This window comes from Rhopalosiphum maidis, chromosome 3 (genome assembly GCF_003676215.2).
Source record: "Rhopalosiphum maidis isolate BTI-1 chromosome 3, ASM367621v3, whole genome shotgun sequence".
NCBI lineage: Eukaryota > Metazoa > Arthropoda > Insecta > Hemiptera > Aphididae > Rhopalosiphum > Rhopalosiphum maidis.
Window position 1 is genome coordinate 58,091,876 of NC_040879.1, and position 23,543 is coordinate 58,115,418.

Below are 23,543 nucleotides of genomic sequence, written 5' to 3' on the forward strand. Positions count from 1 at the left end.
GACTTAACTTTTGTTTAACTATTAGCTATTTATATACATTTTTACTTAAAATATTAGTATTTTAGTCAATGCTGTAACTGATTAAATTTGTTAAATAATTCCGATTATAGTTATCTATATTTTTGATAGATAATTTATTCAACTTCATTATAAGTTATTAATTTGAACTAATGAAAAAATATAGATAAATTGCATTGTTTGTTGCGTTTATCACAGCCACTAAGCCATGTAAATTTATTATACCAACTGGTTTAAAATTTACGGGTAAATTTTCCGTCTTTATATTCAATGGCTAAATATGGAGTAGGCTTTTTGTTTTTTAATTTACATTTTTCATCATAAGTAAATAAATGAAAATCTCTGTCCGATAACTCATCTAAAGGACAATGTTTTAATTCCATATTTTTAAATTTATTAAAAACGCGGTAAGCTTACGACGCACTTACAAATATACACACCGATTACGTATATACTAATGGGCAATGGCAAATATTACTAATGAGACTATAGTATACTACTTATAGTCTCACGGACTCTATACAAAAACCATTATCGCTGTGATTCCCCCTCCAAACTTTTATATGCCATCTATAATATTAGACTGGAGACTGTTGATCGACTGTCTCATTCGAATTACGACCTCATTGCCCGTCGTTAATCATTATCGTTAATTCCAATTCCAAGAATTCTGTACTTAGTGCTATTTTTTTAGTACGTATGCGTATACCGTATACACATACCACGACGGAGAGAATATTTACACACACACACACACACACACACACACACACACACACACACACACATATATATAGTGAATATAGTTGACAAAAGTGGTATTATTCCTACATGGATTACACAAATATCTATAAGAAAATATTTAAAAATAAATTAAAAATTAGTTTTATTGCAATGTTATAATTACTGGAGAGACGCAGTCTCAAAGTCTCCCCTGACGCACCGTCCCTGGTGATTGCTGATTAATGATTATAGATTTATAGACGATAGTTATTCTAAAAAATTTGAATAAACACAAACGATTCAGAATTGTGATACAGAGAATGTATATATTATAATATTATGTCCTACCCACATGGCCACACACTCACATACAATATACACGTAATTTATAATTTTTATAAATTACAACCATAACGAGTAAAAATCGACATAATATAATTAATAATTATATCGGTTTTTTCTATCTGATACTGGTAATTGGTTCTCAAACTATTTTATGATAATCAGCTAATAATTAGTAGATACTACCTGAGAAATGAAAATTACAAATATACAAAAAATTTTGTTTTTGTCATCGAAAATTCTAATAGGTATACGGGGCCATACTGCCGTATACCCGCTTATCGTCGTTAATTTAAAGAGTATACGCTAAAAAAATCTAGAGAAGCGATACCCGCATACCCTCCAACACCACTGGTTTTACCCATATTTCCTTAGGCCATCTTCTTCTATGAAAATTGTTTTTTTTTTCATCTGATTACCATAAAAACCAATTATTTGAAATCATAATATCAACTCATTTATTGTGTATCTTTATGATGAAAATATTTTGATATTGAATAATTTAAGTAAACTTAAACTTGAGTATAAATTATTTTTAAAGGTAAAAATACCAAGTGTAAAACTTAAATATATACGATTTAGTATATCTTAAATCGTGCTACTAACCAACAAGAATGCTTTAGGCCGAACCATAAAATATAAATTAATAATCAAATTATAAAAAACAGTAAAACCACATAAGCACGTATATTAGCCCATAGTAATTAAAAAAAAAAAAAAAAAAAGAGTACAATATCATGTACTTAACACTATTGTTAAGGACACTAGGAGTGTATAGTTACGGCGGATATAGTTCATTACCCGGAAACACATTTGTCAATTGCCCGCGTATTCGAGATTGTCGCCGTCGATGTGATTACCAGCCGATCGACAGAGATAAGTCTTATTTTTCCAAACATTATTACACCTAATACTGTCTTGAATTGTATTATTATTATTATTGCGTGGCTGATCAAAGAGATGTATTTGATGGTCAAAAAGGGTGTGGGGAGGGGTGAGGGGGAGATAGATCCCCCGTGACTTATTTCTTTAATATGATAATATTTATAACAATTAAATAAATAAATTATGTATATTGTGCTATAATGTTAATGTATTAAATTTTGTTTTATTTTTTACGTAACATTCCCCCATGACAAAATCATTTGACCGCCACTGAGTCACTTATATTCTATGTATAAATATTTATGTTATGACAAAAACCACACGACCCTCTATTTTGTATGTTTAATCCTCGTGGCACATATTGTGGTACCTATGTAATTAAGTTTACTAATAATACTGTTCCTCCTCCCGTACCCGTGCGAGTCGTCCTGGATGACTACCATATTTCGTAGGAGTTGCACCGGGCCCACGACTAATAGTCTCCAAATTGACCTAATTACATTATTTCGAATTATAATATAATATTTTAGGAACAATTGTGATAATACCAACCATTATCAATGTGTATGTAGTATGTAGTACTGTAATCACAGATATATATTATTTATTATTTATTATTATGTATTTTTGTATACCTGTGATTGTGATTAAGTACCACTATATACACCGTACCTGTATATAACCACATACTAGACAGTGTGGTGGTCAACCCGTATTTGAATATTAAAGGTAACTATGAAATTGAAATCGATTATTTATTTTAACGTAATCATACTTAAAATGCAATCATCACTATTTGGCATCAATAATTTAAATTCGAAATTATTGCAGTACCTACAAATACAAATTATAGACCTGTCCTCTATATTCTATATAAATATTATACATGCGAGTATATTTCTGAGATCTTTGTCAAAATCGGTTGAGTAGTTTCTGTATCTAAAATCTACAAACATATAGACCAATGGAAATTACATAATATGTAACAACGTAAAAATGAGTAAAATAAAAAAATAAAATTAGTTATTTTAATTCCTCTAAAAATTTGCATAAGTGAGAAGAGTAGTGGACTAATATTTTGCTGGGTTTCCTCCGCACCGCTCACCTATACTTTAAATACTTTCAAGTTATAACGAAAGACCGGATTCCATCGATTGATTATTATTTAAAATACACTGTGTGCGTTTCTCAAATGTACATTTGAATGTCGGCAATAAATATTAAATGTTATTAACTCACCAATTCACCTACATAAAACATATTTTATTATTAATAAACACCCGAGTACACGAATACGTAGACATACAGTGCCTACTGTGCGACCCAAACTTCGTCGTCGAGAAACACTTTTATGATATACAGTATAACCCGTAGTTGAAGATATATTATGTAAAGGTTAAGCTACCGAGAACAACTAAACAATATACGTAAATACGATAAAATGCAATTTATTGAATAAGAAAAAACAGTATGTACATCGACAACAAATGGGCTTCGAATCAAACACCAGTGCTCTACGTAATATGATTATAGTCTTGTAAATTTAAGCAAAAATAATAAAATAAATACTCGTACGTCGATCGGCGGCGTCCGCGATCCTATGTGCGAAAATAAAATAAACGAAGAAAAACGTCCGGAGGACCGTCGCCGGCGGTCGTACTCGTTACCGCGATCGCGACCGCAAACGGCGAAAAAACCGTGTACGTACAGCTTTCAAAAGACGCACGTTACGAAAAGGACGGGTTGGAAAAACCGTAAAAAAGTCTTAAGATCCTGAGAAAAGTTGAAAATATTCGTAAAATCACGTTGTAACAATAATAAACGATATAATCGACCGCACGATAGACCATAGAGTTTTAAGAGGCCGCAACACCCGCATGTCTCCGTCTTACAAGTACGTAACATAGTAAATTAATGCTCAGCAGATCACGTTTAGCTCCGTCAGTTTATAAATTAGAGTGAATCGACGTATTATGAAACTTGATGGTAAGAACATCATCTGTGTTCGTATGTCGGTTATTTGCGATTATTAAGTTTATAAGCGAGTTATGAGTATTTTTAATTTACGCAATGTTATATACGCATAACTTGTTAAAAAATCGAACTATCGTAAAAAAAACAAACATACAAACACAGATAATGTTCTCACCATCAAGTTTCATAATACGTCGATTCACTCTAATTTATAAACTGACTGAGCTAAACGTGATCTGTTGTGCGTAAATTTGCCATGTTACGTACTTGCAAGACGGAGAGAACACACGCGGGTGTGACACCCTCTTAATTACCGTATGACATGGACCTTTTTGTTTTCTATTCGACCGCAGCGGTCATGGCTATAGTGAACGTAAATACTATTACATAACAGAAGAAGAAGAAGAAGAAGAAGAAGAAGATGACGATTATTAAAGGGATTAGAAGCGGTGATTTTCTGTCCTTGTCTTACACACGCGGAACATAGGAAAAATAGCCATACGCGCCTGAGAAAACTTTAGGTATTTTCTAGCCGTTCGATTTAGAATATGTAAAGACGATTGAATTGGTATACAAGTCTACTTTGCGTCGGTCGAAGCATATTTTTAATATATTTAATAATAGAAATTGTCAAATTTATAAAATTTAAAGTATTTATTCCCATCAAAATATTTATTTTAGACAACGAAACAATCGAAAAAGCGGTTCGACCGACGCAGAATAAACTTGTACACCGATCAAAACATGTTTACATATTTTAAATCGAACGACTAGAAGTACCTTAATTTTTGCCAGGCGTATAGCTATGGTCCGCGCGTGATCGACACGGACAGAAAGTCGCCGCTTCCAATCCCCTTAATATTGTTACATTGTTATGTCGTCATCGCCGCGGGGCGCGCCGCCGGAAAGTTACGGCGGCGCGCGGCGCTCGTCCGCTCCGACTGGGCCCCTGGTGCCTATGGCCCGTTTCACACGGACGCGTATCGCACGCGCACGTTTTCGGTTTACACCGATCGGGTTCACACGCGTCACCCTACTGGCGAGGGAAACCGTCGTCGGAGTGGCGCGTACACGATACGTCGCGTATGATACGCGCCCGCGTGACGGACGGACACCGGAGAAATCAACTCCGTGTTGGCGTGGTGCGACCACAACATCGTTTTCTTGATATTACAACAACAATATTTCGCTATCATATAATATATTATAATATTTTTGTAATATTTGACGTAGTGCAACGCCAACCGGACAATTGGGTTTTTTGGGGGCCAGCCGACGACACTAGCTCGTATACGGTACCAGGAGCCTAGCCGGAGTAGACGGGCGCCGCCGTAATTTTCTGGCGGCGTGCGGGTCGCCACCGAGCTCTCCGGACCGCGGCGGTGTAATTCAACCGCATGGGCTCCTATTGACCTAATACAATTTCGGGGGTACTCTTGCGGCAGCACACGACAGCAGCAACAACAGTTTCGCCGATCGGCCAGTAGTAATAGTAACAACAATCGTTGTTAATAATAGTGTGGTGGGCCACAAAGACCCTGCGCGCGAGCGGAGGGCGTCATCTGGTTGTTCGCCTCCACTGACTCGGGCAGTAACGACTCCGCGGCGCATGACTTCGTCCGCCTCCGCCCAGTCGAACGCCGGCGCAATGTCCTCGCGGACGCCGGCCGATCAGATCTTTTTGTGCATTAAGTGGGGCAGGTGTAGAGGTCGTGGCCAATTTTTTTACTATTCTAAATAGCGGTTTTATATATGTTTTTCGGTGTAATTATTCAATTTTAGTATACGATTTTTGCATGTTGATCAATGCAATTAAATCGGGTGTTAGTGTATGTTTCACTGTATAATACATATGTAATCGGCGACAGAATATGTAAACTTCAAACCACGAGGTTTAGTTGATGGCGGCACACGGGGCACGCACACGCGAAAACGAACGCCCATCCGGCCCGACCGTTAGAAAAAGACAGCTTGGGTGACAGACGTGACGAACTTGGAGAAATTGGGTCTCGTGTGTCCGCGGTGAAGGTGGGGAGGGCTGCTGACGAACACTCCGCGCCGATCACGCGACTTGCAAAGCTTTTGGCGATTAATTAATTCGGCGGGATATCAATCGGGTTCGAACAATTTATATTTTAAAAGACCGATTGAATGTATAATAAGTAGAAATAAATTATTACATCAATTGCATGAGTCGCAGAGTTGTTAAAAAGAAATTCTCAAATATTATACAACAAATAATAATTACAAGATTTTAAGTCACGGAAAAGATCGATAAGTCAGTTATAAATCTAAATGTAAATTATTGTGTAGGCAATGGCTCTACTTTTTTTTTCTAACATTACATGATATATTAAATGTCAAGAATAAAAATAATTTTCAAAAAGGTAAAATTAGTTACACAATTATTATTCTGTTAAGTATAAAAATTTGGTTATTCTATGACACGCTTTCTTAGTAATGTCAGATGCTCAGCATAATTCCCAAGGGGAATGTCACTAGACATTGCACGAATGTATGAACCTTATTCTCAACAATCAATGCTTATAGACAATTATAACTAAAAATGACAATATCTATCTATTAATCGAAAAATAGTTACTTATGTGATAGCAAAAAAATGATGTTCTTAGATTATCTAATATATATTTTCTGTTATATACAATCACAAATAACAATATAACTATAAAAAATAAAAATCAATTACAAATGTAATGAAAATCTTTTGTATTAATTAATAATTATGATTGCTTATGAATAACTAATCAATACTTTGTTCATACTTAACGTATAAATGAAGAATTAAAAAAATATATATTAATATATATTATACACATCAGTACATAAATAACAAGTTATGAAATAACCTTTGTTTTAAAATTAATTTACAATATTTTCTGTATTGCTAACTTCACTAAATAAGAACATTTATTATTCCAGGTAATCAATTGTAGAGAAATAAGTATCAATATTATATTCCAAAAATCTGAAACCAAATAAAATCCATATAACTTTTTATGATTTTAATATAATATATTTGCTGTTATAATTATGTATGAGGGGAGGTTGTTTTGACTGTATTACTAACTAATAACATTGCAAATTTTACATTAATCTATTTTATCCAGTTATATTTATTAATGCAGCGAATTGACCTATTATAAAATTTAATATTTCATAATAACTATACGTTTTCTATACGATAACGGGCTACCATAATCACAATTACAAATAAAATGTAGATATTTTCCATGAAGTTATAGAAGACTAATAATAAATATTTTTTAATGATATACCGTCAGAACATTATAGTAGTTGCTTTCAACTGATCATATTATAAACGCTTGAAAATATGTCAAATATTACTATGCAATAAATAAAAAATTAATTTTTATCACTTTGGAATAGTATTGAAAATAGAACATTATTCTGTAGATCAGTAATGCTTTTATTGATATTTTAAATTCGAAACAAGTTTTGAGCATATTAAGATTTAGACTATACAGTTAAATTTTGTTTAACATGCAACAAAGTTACTTATCTAAATGTAGTACAAAGGCTCTACCACTGTAAAAATACTCATAATATATTTATAAAACAATACAATTTCAGTTTATTTTATTTATAAAATGTACTTTGACTAGTAAAGATTTTTTAGTTTTAAAAACTATAAATTAATATTACTATTTTATAATATAACATAACCTAACCTAAACTGCCCAAGTGGGCAGAGAGTACAAAAATATAACTTAATTATTGTTAATATATACAATTTTGTAGATCAAGAATATTGCATTTTAGTAAACAAACTGAAAAAAAATAGTTTATAATGAGGTTTTTTAAAGGGATATTTAGAACAACATTTTGTTTAAAAGTTACTTTTTGAAATGTATACAATATTAGATACACGTTATTTTATTGTTTAGTGATGATTTAATGATAAATAGAGTATCATTATAATTTTGTCGAGTTGATAATGATGATAACTCAAAATCATAACTCCTCTCAATAAAAAAAATTGGTTGCTCTTATGTAGTAGGTAATAATATTAATTATTAGTTTAGACTTATAATTAATTGAATTGTTTAATATGAACCTTTTTATTTTCTAAGTGACATTAATTCTTTAGAACTTTAATATTGACAAATACTATCAAAAATTATCAGAATCAAACATAAATTTAATTTTTCAAATATTCAAGCTCGTATTTACATAAACTTTCATTTAATTCTACATCAACTTATTTTAACAGTGGAAAATTAATATATTATTCCATAGAAATTAATTCCAAAAAAAAAAAAAATATTATTACAATTATGAAATTACTACCATGTTACTAAAAAAGCGGTTTATAATTTGCATTTGATATATACCAAGGACCATGGGCGCAACTAGGGTAAAATGTACAGGAGTGCTAAAACCTATAGTACAACAACTACAACATAAGAGCCCTCCCCCCCATTATTTATGATAAGCAAAATTATTATACACAAAAAAAAAATTTAATATAATATAGTACCTATATAATATTATAATACTCATATAGGATAGGCCAATTCACTTTAATATCAAAACTAACAGTACAATACTGAAACTGGTGAACGAAAATTTGTCATGTCGTACGCGAGTAAGACGGAGACAACACACGCGGGTACTACACGTCCTCTTTAAAATAAAACCTATTGATTCTACGTATTTGTGTACCTATACTGTACGCCTTACAGACTACGATAATAAACGCATTTGAAGTTTCCATTTATAATATTTTGATAAATTATTAATTAGCAAATCAGACATTTTACAAATATTGTAAAAACCAGTATAGAAAATTTCGGAGTGCTAAGCTATAAGCTCCCCATAGTTGCGCCCATGTCAAGGACGCCTTAGATCATAAACTATATGATTTAAGGAAGACACCGCATTTTTTAGGGTGCTATAATGTACTCTTTCAATACATAGATGATGTTTGGATGATCAGTTCATCTTTTCCAAAAATGGAACATTCCCTAAAATAGATAATATTTAATACATGACTATTATGAAACTTGTTTAGTTATTTATTTTATTATTAAAATTTCAACATTTTAGAAAAAAAACGGTGGTCAAATGGGTATCGCTGTGCTGTATAGTAGAGATGGAGAGTAAGTCACTATAATGGATGTGTTAAATCTGAATGCAATGACAAGTATCATTGTTTACGAAAAACGATTCTGAACGGAGATTGATTATTTTCCAGTCTAAGATAATTAGTAGGATATATTATATTATTAGCTATCAGTAGCGGTGCGTGAATAAAATTTACGGGGAGACTTAACTTTTGTTTAACTATTAGCTATTTATATACATTTTTACTTAAAATATTAGTATTTTAGTCAATACTGTAACTGATTAAATTTGTTAAATAATTCCGATTATAGTTATCTATATTTTTGATAGATAATTTATTCAACTTCATTATAAGTTATTAATTTGAACTAATGAAAAAATATAGATAAATTGCATTGTTTGTTGCGTTTATCACAGCCACTAAGCCATGTAAATTTATTATACCAACTGGTTTGAAATTAACGGGTAAATTTTCCGTCTTTATATTCAATGGCTAAATATGGAGTAGGCTTTTTGTTTTTTAATTTACATTTTTCATCATAAGTAAATAAATGAAAATCTCTGTCCGATAACTCATCTAAAGGACAATGTTTTAATTCCATATTTTTAAATTTATTAAAAACGCGGTAAGCTTACGACGCACTTACAAATATACACACCGATTACGTATATACTAATGGGCAATGGCAAATATTACTAATGAGACTATAGTATACTACTTATAGTCTCACGGACTCTATACAAAAACCATCATCGCAGTGATTCCCCCTCCGAACTTTTATATGCCATCTATAATATTAGACTGGAGACTGTTGATCGACTGTCTCATTCGAATTACGACCTCATTGCCCGTCGTTAATTCCGAGAATTGTGTACCTAGTGCTACACAATATATATATATATAGTGAATATAGTTGACAAAAGTGGTATTATTCCTACTTGGATTACACAAATACCTATAAGAAAATATTTAAAAATTAGTTTTATTGCAATGTTATAATTATTGGGGAGACGCAGTCTCAAAGTCTCCCCTGACGCACCGCCCCTGTTAGCTATATATAAATTGTAATATACTTATATCGTTTTTTACGCGTTTCGTAAAAAATAAATTTCATACGCTCATAAATTTTTTTCTATATTGACGCTAGAATTTTTTTTTATAGTTTTTTTGAAGAAAGTTATGGAGAACCTTGTGTTGGGTTTTTAATCTTATTTATAAGCCACAAAAATGATATAAATTTGTAACTTATGCAGGTATATATATGTATATATATACATAAGTTGGTTAACATTTTCTGGCAATGGCTTTGATATAGAGTCAATAATATAGACTATTATATTATTATATATACTTAATGTCAATAAATTACCATCATAAAAGGCCAATGATGACGATGACTGGGCAAAGTTTCAATTACGACGAACTTTACTATAAATTATAATATCAACGTATTTTACCATAACTTATTACCTAATAATATTATATTGTAATAATATAGACTACATGCTGATAGTACATAGTCAATACACAACCCCTTGCCCTCACAACACGATCAAAGTCGAAAACGAATGCATATTTTACGTTGAATCATTGTTTGCAGTGTTAATGTACACATTAATATTCAAAACTTTCGTTTATCGTTACGGTAATAATATTAGACGAGAAAACAAAAATAATAACCATGTTTATAATCGAGTTAAATGGTCGCATCAGGTCGTTTGACGCAAAGCTGTTGTATAATTGGTAGATTTAAATATAAATCTTTACATGCCTTCTCGGACGGCCATTTCGACCGTATAAAACGTATTATACGACTGTTTGTGATATTGTTATTATTATTATTATTATATACTCTTTCATTTTTCGTAATTTGAATTTTAATGCTTATAAACGAAAATTGTGTCTAATGATTTTTGATTTATCTTTTACAACGATAAGTACAACTTATAATGAACCTTGTATTAAATTTTAAAGATTTTTGGAATTCCAAATTTTTTTTATCGGCATATCAAAAAAAAAAAACAACAAAAAAAAACAGAAAAATCGAAAATTTCAATTGTCTATAAATAGCTTAAAAAAAGTCAAAATATTTTGAAAATTTAATCGTATATATATAATGCCAATATAAACATTTGCTGAAAATTTCAAGTATTTACAATGGTTCGTTTTTGAGTTACAGTAAAATAAAAAAGAATCGATTTTGTCGAACTGGTTATGCGTAAAAATTCCCGTTTTTTCGTTACTTTTTTAGTGTTTCTCCTAACTCTTTTAAAAACTACTGGAAATTTTTTTTTTTAATTTCCCAAAGTACCAACTAGATTCATTTTCCTTTTCAAAAAGAGGCTGAAGTCAAAAATCGAAGCATTATTACTATTCCAAAATGTAATGGCAGACACAAAAATAAAAATACATTATTGTAAAATCAATACATTCTTCACTCCGGTCAGAATCTAACACATGTTTTCAATTGGAGCAGGAATAATTATTATTTGTTTTAGTAAAAATAGTGGTTGATAACTTGTTCACCTGGTGATAGAATTATTGTGTAAAGTTAATAAAATAATATTAATACAATAAAAGATACAGAAATAGTTTTTTCTAACAACTAGGTAAGAATTTTTAATAAGAGCTAAGTCTATAGTACTAGACCTGGTATATTTTTTTAACACAGCTATGAATTCTCATTTTTGATTATGGGGAGATTGAAGAATGTATTGTTTTTACAATGTGTTAGGTTAAATATAATGCGTTTTAATCTAAACTTAAATAATTTTATTATTATACAAAAATTATTAACCATAGAAACTTTAAACATTCTACTGTTACTTAAATTTAACAATTTTAGTTATTTTGTTTGAATACAAATAACTTGATTTTAGTATTTGTTACTTCATACATTATTAATAAAAATATAATTTTTCAATTAATTTTAAAAATATTTATGTTAATTTAAAGCGCATTATTTTACACCATTAACCTATCCACATTGTTTCAAATTATGTCAATATTATAAAATTACATTAAAATTATATACTTTTTACATAAAATATGCGATTTGATTTTGTATAAGTCAGTTCGACTTACTATATTCTCAAGAGTAATAGAAACATGTATAATATAAAACATCTTCAGAAATATAGGATGATGGATCAACTCAATTGTTTTTCTTATGCAATGAATTCAAATCTATTACATATATCAGTGACTTACTCAATGATGAGCAACTAAAATTGTTATTCTTTATTTAAATGTCTTGTTTTGTCAATATTTAAACATCAAATGTTAAAAACAAAAAAAATTATGTACATTTATTTTTTAAATTTCTTAATTTTATTAAGGATTACTTAAGAGAAATGTTGAATTACATTTTTTACCCTTGGTTTTTAAAATTGAACAATTTATAAACATTTTGAACAACAAAAAAGTTTTAAATTTTTCATAAATTGTACAATACATTTACAAATTTGAATTTTAAAAACTTAAAAGTAAGTATATAATTAATAATTATTAGTGAGCAAATATCAAAATCCCATACAACCTTTTTTAAAAACTATATTCTTCTATTATAAAAATCCCCTTATTTAAAAAAATTGGCTAATGTGTATGCCATTCTACCCATTTTGAGCCCATAGAATATCTAATTCATAAACGGAGATAATATCATATTATGATTGAATTTTAGGGGGGGGCTTAAATCTTTCTTTGCAAAATAAGCCATAGGAGCTTTGCCCCTATGCCCCATCACTAATATCAATATGTACGGTGGACGCCGTTTATAAGACTCATGTATATAAGGTTTAGTCGCTTATTAGGCTCAACATCGTCTAGAACACTCCGGACGTATCCAAATACATTATAAACAAATTTTGTTATAAGATTCAAATTTAGTGAAAAATAAACATTTTTGGTTATAATTTAGAAATTAATTGGTTTTTAAAAATTAAAATTTTTTTGGATTATTGCTGGTTTCAATTTATGTTTTTTAATGTGTGTATTTACAACAAATTTTATCGCATTTTACATTTTTTGCAATTATCGTTATTGTAATATGAGTATGAGAAATATATTTTCGAAATATTAATACTCAAAACAAACCAAAATACAATTTTTTTCATAAATAATAAATACATCATACATCTTTTATAATTTTTATAATATGTAATATTATATGTATTAAAGTAAATCAAAATTAAAGCAAAATATATAGTAAAATAAAAATCATAATTATGTAATTCAATGTATAATATTGAAGAATTATTAAATTTTTCAATCCGTCGCGACAGGCGCCCAGACGCGCCAATGACGAGTAAGTATATGGTTGTAATAATTATTATATTGACAAAATTTCAGGAAAAAAATATTTCGTAAAATTCCAAGATTTTGGAACTAAGATTTTGGCTAAGCCCCCAAGCCCCCTCCCAATCTCCGCCTATGATCTACATAAATTCTTTTATTTATAAAATTTTTTTTACAAAATAACATATTATTGTAGTTTTGATCATTTATCAATCAAGTTAATTTTAATAGTCATACATTTCTAGAAAATTATTTTAAAAAGTATTAAATATAAGTACATACAATTCCTATAATTAAAAAAACATATAAAAATTAGTCATATTATAACTATAAATAAATGTATATAAGTATAAAATAAAAATTGGTTTTAATGCCGCTTCCCATAGTATAACTACTACAGTGCGTTTTACATTAAATGTGACTCAATTAGATGGCGTCAAGTGATAGTTTCTACTCAATTTAATGGTTTGGATCAGTAAGTAAAGTTTTATATTCAATACTTTCTGTAGCAGTGTTTCTTAACTGGTGTATTGCCTGGTAAGTCCAAACGTGCTGCGAGAAGTACTAATATTAAATGCAAGAACCTTGTTGATACTAAATTTACAAAAATTAATAGTTATTTTTTTTTTTACTGTCTGTCACAAAGTATGAACATTTTTAATAGTGTGTCGCCTATACAAAAGTTGAGAAACACTATTCTGTAGCACCATCAAATACATTAGTGGCATTAACTCGTAACTCTTCTGTAATTTTATTTTTAGTTTTAAGACGTTTTTGAACTGATTCATACTTAGGTTGAAACTCATTACAATAATGAATATTGACAGACTGACTTGGTTCAGTTATACAGTAGAACTTCAATTAACCGTCAGTCTCGGGACCAGAACTTTGACAGATAACCGAAAAGATGGTTAAGCAAGCAACAATATTTTTTTTAAACATACATACATATTATATAGTATTATTTTTTAGTAATTATGATATACTTAAAATATTTGCACACAAAGAGACTAAAAATGCGCTGTCAAGCGAACAAACACATGTGTAATATATAACTGGATTCTCAAAAACAAAATGCAATCACTATCACAATTAAATGTTTTTATCTCACCCATAATATATATATACATACATATGTACCTATCGCATATCTAGTAGATATTGCCGAAAAGTTTCGAGTTATATATATTATCATTTACTGCAACGCGTAAGTAGTCCGTGCAAGTGTGGCCTAACGGTTAACCGAGAAAGACGGTTGATCAGAGGACAGATAATCGAGGTTCTACTGTACTTGTATTTTCTATGACTTAATTTGTAAGGTTTATAGTTTTGTTTTTTGTTTCAATGCCGCTTCCCACAGTACTACTATTAGGAGTACTTCCTATAATTATATCATTATCTTGAAATTGATTTTTGTCCTTGACATTTTCATCAATAATGATATTATTAGATATACCAACTGCTTTCTTTGACCGGCCTAGTTTCAAATAAGACATTGCAATGATAAATAAAAAGTACAAATTAAATATTTAATTAAAAATAAATTACCTTTTTTTTTCATCAAAGACCCATTGATCTTTTTATTAGCTTTTCCATTTTTTTTTTTATTTTTTATTTCCTTGAGTTCTTTTTTTTTTTCATCACTATAATTATAATAAATATATTTTTTAAACAAACAGTATAAATAATAGGTAGTATTAAATAAACATTGTCTTACTATTTCTCTTGTAATCTCTGTTTGTGACCATAATTTATGGCATTCATTTCCAATATTTCAACTTCATGTACCCATTCATCCCAATGCTTGTTCCATCCTTTGTAATGAATAAAGTATTGCTTATATCCAAACTCGGTCTTGCCCCGTTCCATACATATACCTTCATACAGCAAACTATTACAGTAAACTAACACACTGTCACCTAATTAAGAATAAAAGCAGATACTAGAGAACAAGTAAACTTTTATAAGTAAAAAAAAAAAATCATAAAGATTAGAGGTTGAAACAAATAGATATTAAATATACATTTTTGTGAAAATTATAAGTAAAAAGTAATGACGAATAAGATCCTGGTTTTTAGGTTAATGTATTGTTGAATACACACATATTTAAGCACAGAAAAATGGACTTGTAGCTTAATAATCCCTATTATATATATAATAACTTTACGTATACTTTATTTTACAAACACATTATAAGTGAATAGATAATGGTTTTAAGAAAAAAATTTAAATATTATTATTGTTACTAAAAAAATATATGTTAATCTATGAGTATACCTCAGTTGAGAGGGGGAGGGGTGTTACTACACCTGTAACACCCTCCTGGTTACACGCCTGTCAGCACATAAGCCGATCAATTGAACGGAGATGATTAAACGGCATAATATTTGCTAAACCCATGGCAAACACTCAACTTTAAAGTTATTGTAATTAAATTTACACTTTACCTATGTTGAAATTGTAATGTTCTTCCATTATGTCGTCAAATAAATTAATCATGTATCGACAACTGAATATTTGGTGATGTTTGACAATGTGTATTCTAGAAAAGTGGTGGTAGTATATTAATATATATCGAGTTGGGCAGTATCAATAAATGCAGTCGGTTAACGCATATGACTCGATCAAAAAGATGCAAACGATACCAATTGGCTGAAAGTCAGAGTAAATAAGTAGTTGTCATTATGATTTATGATAATAATAATTCAATAATTTAGTTATTGTAGTTATCATAAGTAGGTACTCACAAATTTACAATATTGCAGATTTTCATCACAGCAAGAACGCAATGTCAATAAGACAATTGAAATTCGGAGTGAGTAGTACACTGGTGTGTATTGATTACTGTAAAAACTAAAAAGGTTTTTCTAGAAACGATTGACATGGCGGAACGTTATAGACCGTTGATGATAGCATAAGGGATTATGCGTGTCACGCGCTATATCAACGGTCACGCTACCAGTGGTCAGAATCGGAACTAGTACGCTCCGAACAGTTCATGAAGTAGCCGAGCGCTGTTAGCCAGACGTGCAAGATTTTCATTGTTTTGTGATAAATGCAATATTAAAGATCGTTATATATAATATTATACTAAATTTATTTATGTTGAAATCAAACAATACATTTAGTTCAACTAGTATTATGTAAAAAGTATAACTATGAGCTATAGTGTACCTACACTACAACAGTAGTATATTAGTTATTTGTAAAGTTGTAACTATCTGGAAAGTAGAAATTCGCAAGACTATACCGGACACCGGTTCACTTTTAAATGGTCCATTGTAATGATCCAGGTTTATAATCAGTTTTAAACCGATTTATTCGGAAATTCGATCATCAGATCGGTTTGCCATCCCTTTTATAATATATTATATTCTTATCATGCAGTTAACATATAAATTGTTTTTCTGTTATTATGTAAAATTAAATAATAATTATAATAATTAAATCATATTTAATTTTAATATTAATAAATATATAAGTAAGTTTATCATTTGTACTTTTATTTTGAGTTTTTAAATTCCAACTGCCATTTTAAAAATTTTGACAAAATGTATAGAAATAATCCTAGATTAAATTTATTAAATGATTTTATGAGTAAAAATCATATTACTAATTTTGTAGTGCAAGGATGTTCTATTCGTGAAAGTAGTGGTTTATGATATTGTTTAAACAACTTAATAACTCATCTACATAATATGCAAATATGATCTACAATGTGTTTATTAATGATATTTTGATTGTAAATATCTATTTAGTATTTATTAGATGTATTAGTTTATTTTAACAAATTTACTTTGAATGCAATAAATCACTTAAAAAAGATATTATGCTTTTGACTAATATAGTCATTAGACAACTGAGTTATTGATGCAGATAAGGAATTCAAGTCTCGTTTTCACGTAAACAGAAGTAGTATTAAGGTTTTAACCAAATTATTTTTAACATCTTTATTATATGTTGTGATTATAATATTTATTAAGTCCCATTTTGTCTCAAAAATCTATAAAAATAAATGTTGAAAGACAGATTTTAATATTTGTATGGTTTATGGCAAATTGTAAACATATCGGTTAGGATATTCAAACTAAATAATAATAATTCATTATTAAATCTGTAAAATTTAATGCAGACCAATTTTAACTATAATTTTAGATTCTGAGTGGAGCGATGAATATTCTTACTTTTTATAAGTAATTAATCATGTACTAGATACTTATAGTTATGTCTTAATAATTATACTTATAGCTTTAATAATAAATGCTAATTTATAAAAATTATATTTTATCAGTCTTAGGATTTATTTAGATAAAATTAATATGCATTTCAGACAAATTGGTAATCACTTTAACAGAGCAGAGAGTAGGTACAAGCCATGCAATTATAACAAACTGTTTTTTGACTATGAATGCTATAGGAAAGTGGTAAGATAATATTTGTATGTTCAGGAGTAGTTGCATTAGAAAATGTTCATAAATTAAATTCTTTAACCGAGGACCTCATGACACCACATAAAGATAATGGTAATCTAAGTTTAAAACAAAATATTTTTAACCATAAACTGAGTAGGTCAAAGGTTTTAATTGATTAGACATTCGCCAAATTGTTCTGCAGATTTCAAAAACTTTTGTGTGTAAATGTATCTTAATGTATACCTAGTCGTGCCATAAGTTCTGTCCCTATTTATCAGTTGTTCCATTAATATTTTACGATAACACTAATGACTTTGTTTATGAATATAATTTTCAACAATTGTAATATCTACTATTTTTGGTTAGTACGATAGTTCACGTCAAGTATTAAACATGGAATGGGGTATTAAAGAAAATCGTGTTGCTGTTATTGCGTTATTTAAGTGTAATAAAACACCATTAGAGATTTTCAACTTGTTGAAACTGTTGAAAATAACGAAAAAATTTGTTTATCGGACCATAAAACGGTTCAACGAGTTCAACACTATAGATGACAAGCCAAGAAGTGGACGTCCACGTGAAATAAGAACAAATGCAGCAGTCAAAGCTGTCGCACAGAGGATTCGTAGAAATCCACTTCGCAAGCAAAAAATCATGGCTAGAGAAATGAAAATTCCACCAAGAACCATGTCACGAATAATTAAAGAAGACCTTGGTCTTGGTGCTTATCGAAGAAGCACCGGTCAGCGGTTGACCGACGCTTTACGTCAAATTAGAACGACAAGAGCGAAGAAGTTACTTAAGCGGTACGCAAAAAATGGCCACAGACAGATACTGTTTACAGATGAAAAAATTTTTACTGTAGAAGAAAAATTTAACCGTCAAAATGATAGAGTTTATGCTCACAACTCTCGGGAAGCTGCTGAAAATATTCAAAGAGTAGAAAGAGGACATCATCCAGCCTCAGTGATGGTTTGGTGGGGAGTGTCATATGAGGGTGTTACTCAACTGCATTTCTGTGAGCAGGGAGTCAAAACACGTGCGGTTAACTACCAAAACGATATTTTAGAAAAGGTAGTGAAGCCTTTAAGTGATACTTTGTTTGTAGGAAAGAACTGGACCTTTCAGCAGGATTCAGCGCCTGCACATAAAGCAAAAACCACACAACGCTGGTTAGAGGTCAATTTACCTGAATTTATCGCCGCTCAAGATTGGCCCTCGGGAAGTCCAGACCTCAATCCTTTGGACTACAGACTGTGGAATATTTTAGAGGAGAAGGCCTGCTCTAAGCCCCATCGAAATATCGAATCATTAAAAGCCGATTTGGTAAAATCAGCTGCCTCAATACCGTTAGAAGTGGTGCGTGCTGTCATAGACGAGTGGCCAGATCGTTTGAAGAAGTGTATAAATGCAAATGGTGGACATTTTGAATAGTATTTATTTTTTTTTAGTTAGTAAGTTAATAAAGAATAAATAACATCAGTTTTTTTATATTTGTTTTATTTTATTTATTAAGTATACACCTTTGTATAAGGGACAGAACTTATGGCACGACTAGGTAATTAAAATCGTTCAAATGTATTACTTAATTTTATTAAATATTATGGACACATGAACATTTAAAAAATAAATTTTTGTGGTAAAGTGATAACTGCTGTGTGCTACTTGTATAATATATGTATGCATATAGAACAATTGTACATTTGATGCTGTTGCACCTAGTAAAACTTAAATTAACTTACAGGAAATAAAAAATGAAGTTATTAGCAGCACAACAAAAAGAGATTTAATTTGTGATACATTAACTATGAATTAGAAACAAAATGGTGTTATTATAATAACTAATAAGTCTTATTTTTATTTCTAATAATTAATTAATAATAATATAGTAATTTAGTTACTTGCACATATAAATGTTTTCTTTAAGGTAATTAAATAACAATTAGGAGCATATTAGTCATAAAAACATATTGAAAATTTAAATAACAAAAAAAAAAAACTAGAGCCTCTTTAGTCTTTAGCATACCAATCAACAGAGTATATAATAATGCATCAAATTAAAACATTGAAAAAAAAACATTATTTTTTGATATTATAAATTCTTTTGAAAAGATCTTTGAATTTAAAATTGATTAGCATCATCCAATTTTTTTTAATAGTTTGCTTGAGTCTTCAACATCATTTCATCTCTTTTTTCCGACTTGTCAAGACTAAAAGTGAAAAGTGTATTATTAATATTATTATACATCCATATTTATAGTACCTAACCACTTTAATATCTCTCTGTTAAACTAATAATTGTATGTGTAGTTTCAACAAAAGTAATCTATAAAAAAATTAAAATTGTATGATTTAAATACCTATTAAAGTTGCAATGGATAAGCATTTAAATTTACTTTGATAAGTTGGAATTTTAAAATAGATCACTGTTGAAAAATTACTCTAAAAAATATTGATTTGTTACATGATATTATATATATATTAATTGAATGGAACTTATGAAACATACTGTATAAAAAATCATATAAAACATATCAAATGATAGGAAATTAGAAGAAAATTATTTGTTTTTTTATTAATATTTTAACAAAATATTCTAATATCTCGACAATTAAAAATAAAATACATACATACAATTTTATATATTACATAAAAAAAAAAAATTCATAAAGCTCACAGTTTTAGATTTTAAGGTCTAACTGCATTATATATGTGAGTGTAAGTTTTATTAAGATGACATTGTCTGTTGATAGCATCTCAAAGAGGAAAGTTGATTCCATAAGTGGAGAAATGCGACTTAAGCTGGGTTCTCTGAATAGGAAGAGAAGGACAATTGAGGAGAAAGTGCTGAAAATCTTAATAATCCCCTCCACAATTATTTAGAGGACAATAAGGGCTACTGTTGAGTCCCAGTTTAAATGCATAGTGGGGTAATAGACTGTGTCCTGATCGCAATCTGAAAAATTTAGTTATGGTGGCGCGGCTAATCTTTAAGGACTGAAACCATGGTTTGACAGGCATGTTTTTAATGAGAGACCTGTAGCCAAAAGCAAAAGACTCAGGTAGGGAATACTATTCCTGTTTCCATAGCTCTCGTATGGATGTCTAATGTATGGTGACTAGATCGGTGTAAGGACACAATAGAGGGCCCATGTAGGGCTGATTGGCGGTGGAGCTAGTTAACGAGTTGGCATGCTCGTTGCTATAAAAAGTATTTGTTAAAAATAAATTATTACAATAAATCTAATAATGAATTTTGCTTACACGATGTTTAATTGATTTGCGTTATTGTTAAATGCTTTTAATTGATCATTTTTTAACTTTTCAAACTTAGTAAACTAAGTATGTGTCTATTTTCATGATAAAAATAATAAAATATGTCTTTTTAAAACTTTTACAATTTTATTTATTTTTTAAATTTCCTCGAACACTGTTATTTTTTTCACTGTTACTATAATAAATATATTTTTTTATTAAAAATAGTTCAAATAGAGTGTAGTATTAAATAAACATTGTCTTACAAAATTGTTCCTTTAGTCTCTGTTGCCTGTTGGTGACCATAATTAATGTCACAAATTTCCAATACTTCATATTTATCTACCTATTTGTCCCATTTTTTGTTTCATCTTTTGTTAATGTGTTAATGAATGCAACTGTATTTTCCAGTATTGATTGTATTCATGAGTTGTCTTGCGCCTTTCCATACATACAACTTCATACAGCAAATTATTATAGTATATTAACACATTGTCACCTGATGAAGAAAATATTATGTAAATATGTTTGAAATAGGATTTAATTTTTTTAAGCTGAGAGAAGCCACATTTCTGCTAGGGGTCAGATTTATATGCAATAAATATGCTAATATTCATAATTATAAATATCTATGTAAATATATATGAATTTGGTTTAAAATTATAAATGTGAATAAACTTGTTACATTTAAAATATATAAATTTTATTTAATTATAATATTGACAGTGATATCTATACCAACAAAAACTATAAAACTAAACATAATATTATAAAAGTGACTTAATTATTTTGAATAACACTTTTAAATGTCATAAAATTTTAGGGGCTGGAGCATAGATTTAAACCTAGAAAAATTTTTCAACTTAGTTTAAGTTTAGCAAATTCTATGCTTATTTCTCCAACATTGTAACTCATATTCAATGTTATATTAAATTAACAAGTGTTCTAGAATGTTGATGATAACTGTACGATTCACTTGTTCAAATACGTTAAAAGTCACTATCATATTTATTTGATTTTTTACGACATACTACGTTAATTATGTAATTCACCAATACTATATAAGAAGCATATAAATGATACCTCCACTTTAATAAAGTTAGATTTAATTTTGGTAATTTATTAATATACCTAGTTAACTATCAAGTTTTCATTACATGTAGTTCTGTTGTTACATTGCAGTACATCAATACATAAGCCAATCATTTGAACGGAGATAATATAAACGGCATAATACTTGCCAAACCCATGGCAAATACTCAATTTTACAGTTATTGTAAATAAATTTACACTTTACCTATGTTGAAATTGAAATTTTCTTCCATTATGCCGTCAAATAAATTAACCACGTATCGACAATTGAATATTTGGTGGTGTTTGACAATGTGTATTCTAGAAAAGTGGTGGTAGTATATTAATATATATCGAGTTGGACGGTATCAATAAATGCAGTCGGATAACGCATATGACTCGATCAGAAAGACGCAAACGATACCAATTAGCTGAAAGTCAGAGTAAATAAGTAGTTGTCATTATGATTTATGATAATAATAATTCAATAATTTAGTTATTGTGGTATCATAGGTACTCACAAATTTACAATACTTCATATTCATCTATCTATTTGTCCCAATTTTTGTTCCATCTTTTGTAATGAATGCAACTATATTTTCCAGTATTGATTGTATCCATGATTTGTCTTGCGCCTTTCCATACATAGAGCTTCATACAGCAAATTATTATAGTAAACTAACACATTGTCACCTAATGAAGAAAATATTATGTAAATATGTTATACTTGAAATAGGATTTAATTTTTTTAAGCTGAGAGAAGTCACATTTCTGCTAGGGGTCAGATTTATATGCAATAAAATATGCTAATATTCATAATTTTAAATATATATGAATTTATGTATGAATTTGGTTTAAAATTATGTGAAGCAAGTTACATAAATGTTTATTTATTCATTTATTATTGTATAATTATAAATGGGAAAATAAATTAATATCATGATGAATTTAGGTTAAATTTAATTTATTTAATTTTTTACTTCTACTAGAATTGGCAGAGGGTCAATCATTGAAAAATCTGTGAATAGCAGATTTTTAATAAGGTCATATCTATTAATTAAACTTCCATATAATTTCTTAGACATCTGTACAATTCCAAGTACTCTTTTTAAATATAATTTAATTTAATTCTATATATTTTCAAGTAGCAATATTTACAATGGTAATATCCTATTCATCATAGGTGTGCACATAAGACGTGTAAACTATGCATAGGTGTGGTATTTGATTTATCAAGGACCGATTGGGCTGAAACAGCCAATGTCTCAATAAAATTGCTCATAATATGTTAATTGTAAAAAATATGCCTAAATTATCAAAATAAATTTGAAAATAATAGAATAATTTACTGTTTGCATTCTATATACAATTAAGTAAACAAACATAATAATGTCTAGTATTTTAATATAATAAAAATTGTTTTTAAACCTAGTTGGTTTATAAAAATGTTTGTGATAAAT